We start from the raw sequence: 7096 nt of genomic DNA on the forward strand, positions 1-7096 counted from the left end.
TTGTTAACTTTGAAGTGAACAGTATTTGTATGTTTGTTCCATTCAAAGAATGAACATCAAATTACTTCCTGATACGTAACATTTAGTACAGACACTGAAAATGTCTAGTTTACATTGTACCAAGAAGATGTTCAGACTATGTAGGACAACTTATCCGTTCATAGAATATCAAATGAGCAGAAGTCTATAAGGGGAGATGGCATAGCAAAGGGCAAAAGTACAAAGGCACAGGGCAGATTGCCTAATTTGAAACACCACTACTTAATTAAATTTTGGCCAACTAACCTCTTGGTATCTCAATTTTTTCATAAAATAGCTATGATAATCCTGCCAGATTGGTGTTAAACAATGGATTAAAGTGTGTTCGGTGTTCACTGTTAGCTGCAACTGTTATTGTACCTTAGTGTTCAGCTCTAGGTTATCAAGTTACCACAGCTGATTTCTCATTTATTGAAAGATGCTTTATATTGATCAAGGAAGCAGGGATAGGCAAACCTTTTCTGCAAAGGGTAAAATGGGTGTTTTTGACCTAGCAGGCCAGATGGTCTCTGTTGCAACCACTCAACTCTGCCATTGTAGCACAAAAGCAGCCAGAGATTAACATGCAAAACAAATGAACATGGTAGCTGTGTTCCAATAAAACTTTATTTATAAAAACTGAAATTTAATTTTATATAATTTTCATGTTACGAAGTACAGGTTTCCCCTGCTATCCAAAAGTATAGCATTCCTATGACTTGTCATAAACCAAAATGGCATAAAGTGGAGTATCCCTGCTTTCCAAAAGTTTGCATTATACAACTTTGCTTTTACAGATCTACATAGGTACCTGTTTGTGCTAACCAAAAGAAATCCAAAGAGGATTTTTCCTTTTACAGAGAAAGGCATTACTATACTACCATAGGTCTTAACTGAAATGTTATAATTTGGACTTTTAGAAAACGAAAACAATAAATATAATGGTACATTATTCTTTTGATTTTGTTTAACTACTTAAAAATGTACAAACCATACTTAGTTCTTAGGCCACACAAAAACAGGCAGAGGGCCAAATCTGGCCCATGGGTGGTAGTTCATTGACCCTTGGTCTAGATTAACAAGTTTATGGATTTTGGAAGCTTTGTGGGGGCAGAAAAATTGGAATACAGGTTCATGGTGCAGAAGAGAGAAGTAAATTTTAAATATAGTTTTAAAAAGGATATTTAATGCTATCATCCATTTATTAACACTGGGCTCAACTAAGTGCAGGACATTTTTGGAATCACCCGCTGTTGGAATCGAAGCTGGAGAAGTCACAGTCCCTGTTCTCAAGGAGTTTATATTTCTCCACATTAAGTTAGATGCTGAAAAGTCTTCCTTCAAAATACGATATATCCTATCAAGGTTTTACAACACATACGGGCAAGTTCAAACAAGAGGCAGGTAGTTTTTGTGGTGACTCCACCTATAGCCTATGCCAAATATGCAGTTAACTTGACCACTTCTCCTCAATTTTACTACCAGCTCTTTTCCTCTCCTCCAAATTATTCTGTTTTCCACGATCATTTTAGGGATAATATTCATAATGATGTACTAAATAGAACAAAGCAACTGGTCCCACCTTTAGAAAAAAATGACTATTTAAACTAGTCATCTAAGCTATCACATCTCTTTTAATAGATAATATATTAGTGACTCATTGTTTTTCATTCCAATCCAGGCAAAAAAGACACTTCAGAAAAAGATTTTTTCACAGCGAATGTTTTGAAGTATTTCATCCAACAGATTACCAAACAAAACATGAACAAAATACAGTGCCCTAGTATATACCTTAGTTGGTTCTAAAGATGTAGATTTGAAATAATACAACAGAAACCCAGTATGACAATATATCATAACAAGTAAAAGTAGAAAGCAAAGAAATTAATAGTACTAATGGTTAAGGAAAAAACAAAGGTTGTTTGTAAATAATAATTATTAATAAATATTATACTATATGGTATATATTAAATATTAAAAAAATAAAAACTGATATAAACAAAATATTACTAATATTGTTGATTTTCAGGAATACTAAATGGCATTTGTCTCGTAAGCATTTTCCTTGCAAGAATTAGCAATACTGAATACCTTAAAGACAAAGGATTACAACAAAAATCGCCAATTTGATACGAAGTATACCAAATTGGAAGGGAGGGTGGAGATTCAAAAGAGCAATTAAAAATGAAAAACGAAAATGAAAAGGATGAGGGTAAGGTCAGAAAGATGGAGGCTAGGAAGTTTCAATGCTCGTCTCCCCCATAAAACAACAAAAACAATAAATAAACAACTACAAACTGACAATAGGGCGAGTTATGCTTTCTTAAAACAGGGAAAGTTCTGGACTACAATGGAGTAGCAAAAACCCTGCAGAGCTCAAAAACCAAGGATGGTACATAGAAAAGCGTAGGCAACATTTTAGCTGCACCACTTCGTCTCACAAGCCACAGCAGCATGTTACCAGAAGGGAGATACCCTCAGAGAAATTTCATCCTATGGGGAAAAGGAGGGGAGAGCCCCAGCAAGCCTCACTGCTGTAGATGTTTGCAGCTGTTGCTATTGAGCACCCCACAGCCTTCGCCAACACCGAACCCTGCTGACAGAACTGCCCAGAGCCCCTGCTGCTGCATCTCCTCCTCGGGGCTGGTGCTGGCAATGCATTAATTCCTGCCCCTAGGCCTCAAGCTATGTTTGAGTTGCTGCTGTGCCCAGTTGCTGCTATGTCCACTTTCTGATCAGGATGCCACAGCTCTTTGCCATATGTAGGATCAGAGCTGTTGCTGCTCTGCAAACTCCTCCCTGGATCGTAACATGTGGCTTTAATGGGCCTGTACCAGGGAAGTGTTGCTGCTATTCTGAGACTGCCTCCTGGGGCCAGAGTTGAGACTCTCACCCACCATCCCCAGGCTGTGCTGCTACTGCACTCTGCCCCGTGGGCCCGAGCCATCATTCCACTGTTATCCCAGGGCCTGTGCTGCTGCTGTGCCATCTCCCTCTGTCCCATCCCACCCAAGTCACTGCGATGAGCTCCAGAGACCCAGACCCTGGTTCCACAAGAGATGTGCAAACACCCATACCTTAGACACCAGTATCACTGAAGCTGCAAGTGCACCTGCGCTCAAGCACCCAGGCACTGTTGTAGTTCCCCTTGCACCTGATCCCAGAACCCTGCTCCACTACTGCTCTGAGTGTCAAACATCTTGGACCAAGGACCAGGAAGGATCCCCTCAGCTAGAACTGTCTTCCATGAGCAAAAGAGGAAAAAAGGAGGACCCCAGCAGCCTTTGCCTCTGAGGATCCCAACAGTCCAAGCCACCACTGCCACCCACGGGACCTCTGCAGTCTTGGCCACAGAAGATCTCCTTAGTCTGCACCAACGCTGACCTAATGGAGCTGCACTGAAACTAGTCCACTGTGCTCTCCCAGGAACCAAAGACGCTGCATCCCACCCAGCCGGTGCCCTCACAGCTCTTTTCGGGCAAAAGTCTTTCCCACCGAAGCCAGGCTGAAGTCTAGAAGAGGTAAGTGCTCCCTCAAATGCACAGAGATCAATGCAGAGCCATCAGAAAAGTGAAAAAGCAAGAAAAATGACACTACCAAAGGAACACAGTAATTTTCAAGGGACTCTCTCCCCAGAAATGAAGGTCTGTGAGTTACCTGAAAAAGAATTTTAAAAAAATGCATGAAAACCAGATATTCAACAAAGAGAAATTATATATATATATATGTGTGTATATATATATATATGTATGTATGTACTGAACATATACAGACTTTTGTCATTATTCCCTAAACAATATAGTGTAACAACTATTTGCATAGAATTTACATTTTATTAGCTATTATAAGTCATCTAGAGATGATTTAAAGTATATGGAAGGACAAGCAAAAGTTATACACAAATCAATGACAACTTATATAAAGGACTTAAGCATCTGTGGATTTTGGATTCCTGGAGCCAATCCCCCATGAATACTGAGGGATGACTGTATTTGCATCCTAAGAGTCTCAAAAAGAGAGAGAGTAGGGGACAGAGACTTATTTAATGTCTGAAAACTTCCCAGATCTGGGGTGCATGAAGCTCAAAGATTCAACCCGAAGAGATCTTCAGTAAGACACATTATAATCAAGATATCAAAAAAGAAAAAAAGAATTTTAAAAGCATCAAGAAAAAAAAAAAAAAAGATTCATTACATACAAGGGAATCCTGATATGGCTATGAGCAAATTTCTCAGCAGACATCTTTCTGGCCAAGATAGAGTGGGATGATATATAAAAAGTGCTAAAAGAAAAAACTGAACCAAGAATACTTTACTCAGCAAAGCTGGATTTCAGAAATGAAAGAGAGATATAGACTTTCCCAAACAAACAAAAACTGAGGGAATTTATCACTAGAACTGCCTTAGAAGGAATGCTAAAGGGAGTTCTTCAAGCAGAAATAAAAAAGGATGCTAATTAGTAACATGAAAACATATTAAAATATAAAATTCACTGGTAAAGGTAAATATATACTCGAATTCAAAATATTCTAATACCACAATGGTGGTGTGTATATCACTCTGAACTCTAGCATAAAGGCTAAAAGACAAAAGTGTTAAATATAACTACAGCTACCATATTTTATTAACGTATACACTATATAAAATGATGTCAATTGGGACATCTACAACATAAAATGTGGGAGGCGGGCAATATGTAGAATTCTTTATTCAACTGAAGTTAAATTGTTATAAGCTTCTTTTTATTATTATTATTATTAATTTTTATTTGACTACAGCACCTGGTCTTCCTAGGTGGTCTCCCATCCAAGTACTAACCAGCCCCAACCCTGCTTAGTTTCCAAGATCACATATAGGGCTTGTTCAGGGTGGCATCGCCGTAGACCATGGACCATAGCTCCACTGAGGCGCAAACCCAGGACCTTCGCGTGTAAAGCAGATGTGCTAACCGCTACACTATGGAATCATGTCTCTGTTATAAGCTTCTTTAAAACAGAAATATAAGATATATTATGAAAACATCATAGTAATCAAAAAGCAAAAACCTATAATACACAAATGATAAAAAAGAATCAAAGAATACCACTACAAAAAATTAACTCACAAAGACAGAAAGAGGAAGAAAGGAACAGTACAATCAGAAAGCAATTAACGAAGTAGAGATAAGTCCTTAACTATCAAAAATTACTTTAAATGTAAATGGTTTTAATTTTCCAATCAAAAGACACAGAGTGGCTGAATAGATATCAAAACGAGACCTAACTGCTGCCTACAGAAGACTCACTTAAGCTTTAAGGGCACTCACAGGCTGAAAATAAAGGGATGGAAAAAGATAATCCATGCAAAGGGATGGAAAAAGATATTCTATGCAGATGGAGAATAAAAGAGAGTAGCTATAATTATATCAAATAAAATAGACTTTAACTCAAAAGCTGTAACAAGAGACAAAGACAGTCATTATAAAATGATAAAGAGTTGAATTCATCAAGTGGATATAGGAAGTATAAATATATATGTACCTAATATCAGAGCACTTAACTATATTAAACAATTATTAACACATCTGAAGGCAAAAAATAGACAGCGTTGCAATAATAGTAGAGGACTTCAATACCCCACTTTCAACAAAGGAAACATCATCCAGACAGAAAATCAATAAATAATAGACTTGAATGGCACTTTAAACCAAATAAACCTAAAATACATATGCGAAACATTCCAAGAGCAGAATACATATTCTTCTCAAGCGCACACAGAACAACCTCCAGGACAGATCATGTTAGGTCACAAAATAACTCTATAAATTTAAGACTGAAATCATAAGACTGACCACAATGGTCTTAAACTAGAAATCAATAACAGGAGGAAAACTAAAAAGTTCGCAAATATGTATAAATTAAACACCACACTTCTGAGCAACCAGTGGATGAAAGGAAGAATCAAAAGGGAACTCAAAATATATCTTGAAACAAACAAAGATATATATCTACATACACAATGGAATATTAGCCATAAAAAACAAGCCAGGGGGTGGTGGGGAGAGAGAGAAAATCCTACCATTTGCAATGTCAATGAAACTGGAGGGCTAAATGAAATAAGCCAGATAGAGACAAACACTGTATAGTCACTTATATGTGAAATCGGAAAAAAAAAGAAAAAAGAAAAAAAAAAGATAAAAGCCGATTTCATAGAAACAGAGAACAGAACGGTGGTGCCAAGGGCTGGGAGTGGAGTAAACGGGGTGATGTAGGCAAAAGGGTACAAATTTTCAGTTATAAAAAGAATCAGTTCTGAGGATCTAATGAGCAACATGGTGACTATGGTTATTTACGCAGTATTACATACTTTAAAGTTACTGAGTAGACCTTAAGCATTCTCAGCAACAAAAAGAAGTTAACTATGAGGTGATATGTGTGTTAAGTATCTTGACCTTGGTAATCATTTTACAATGGACATCAAATCATGTTTACACTTTAAATATATACAATTATATTTGTTAATTCTAAAGTCTAAAAAAATGAGTTAGGGCAGTAAAGTATCACCAGATAAAGTATTTGGTTGTGTCAAAGGTTATCGAGAGCTAGCTTTCCTTCCTTCCTTCCTTCCTTCCTCCTCCTTCCGTCCCTCCCTCCCTTCCTTCCTTCCTTTTCTGTTGAAGGTCTTAATAAGAAATACAAAATGGGCTTGTTGGTGCTTGGATACTTGGCAAAAAGAAAAACAGGCAAAGAAATTAGCACCTTGACTTAAAAACAATAAATAGATAGATAGATAGATAGATAGATAGCGCCTTGACTTAAAAACAATAAATAGATAGATAGATAAAAGAGAAGGGCAATTTGCCATTCTCGGATTTCCCATTTGCAATTTTAGTTACTGATGAGAAACTCTGGAAGCTGGTGAGAAATCATTAGTTTTGCTAAGGCATAAATTTGAATTTTATGGTAACATGGCTACATGGAAAACATCACCTAAGGAGTATGCCTAGTGGACCTCCTGGCATTCACATTTCAATAGTGATTTGCTATTCCCTACTCCTATGCCCTGGCACAGTGACTAAGGATCTGAAGGAAATGCTTTTA

The 7096-nt window shown here is 37.3% G+C and overlaps 1 pseudogene; it reads right to left on the bottom strand.

The window, feature by feature from the left end:
* Positions 1 to 4786: 4786 nt before the first annotated feature.
* LOC112483453 lies at positions 4787 to 4902 on the bottom strand (annotated as a pseudogene).
* Positions 4903 to 7096: the final 2194 nt, after the last annotated feature.

This window comes from Pteropus alecto, unplaced genomic scaffold (assembly GCF_000325575.1).
Source record: "Pteropus alecto unplaced genomic scaffold, ASM32557v1 scaffold24, whole genome shotgun sequence".
NCBI classification, from domain to species: domain Eukaryota; kingdom Metazoa; phylum Chordata; class Mammalia; order Chiroptera; family Pteropodidae; genus Pteropus; species Pteropus alecto.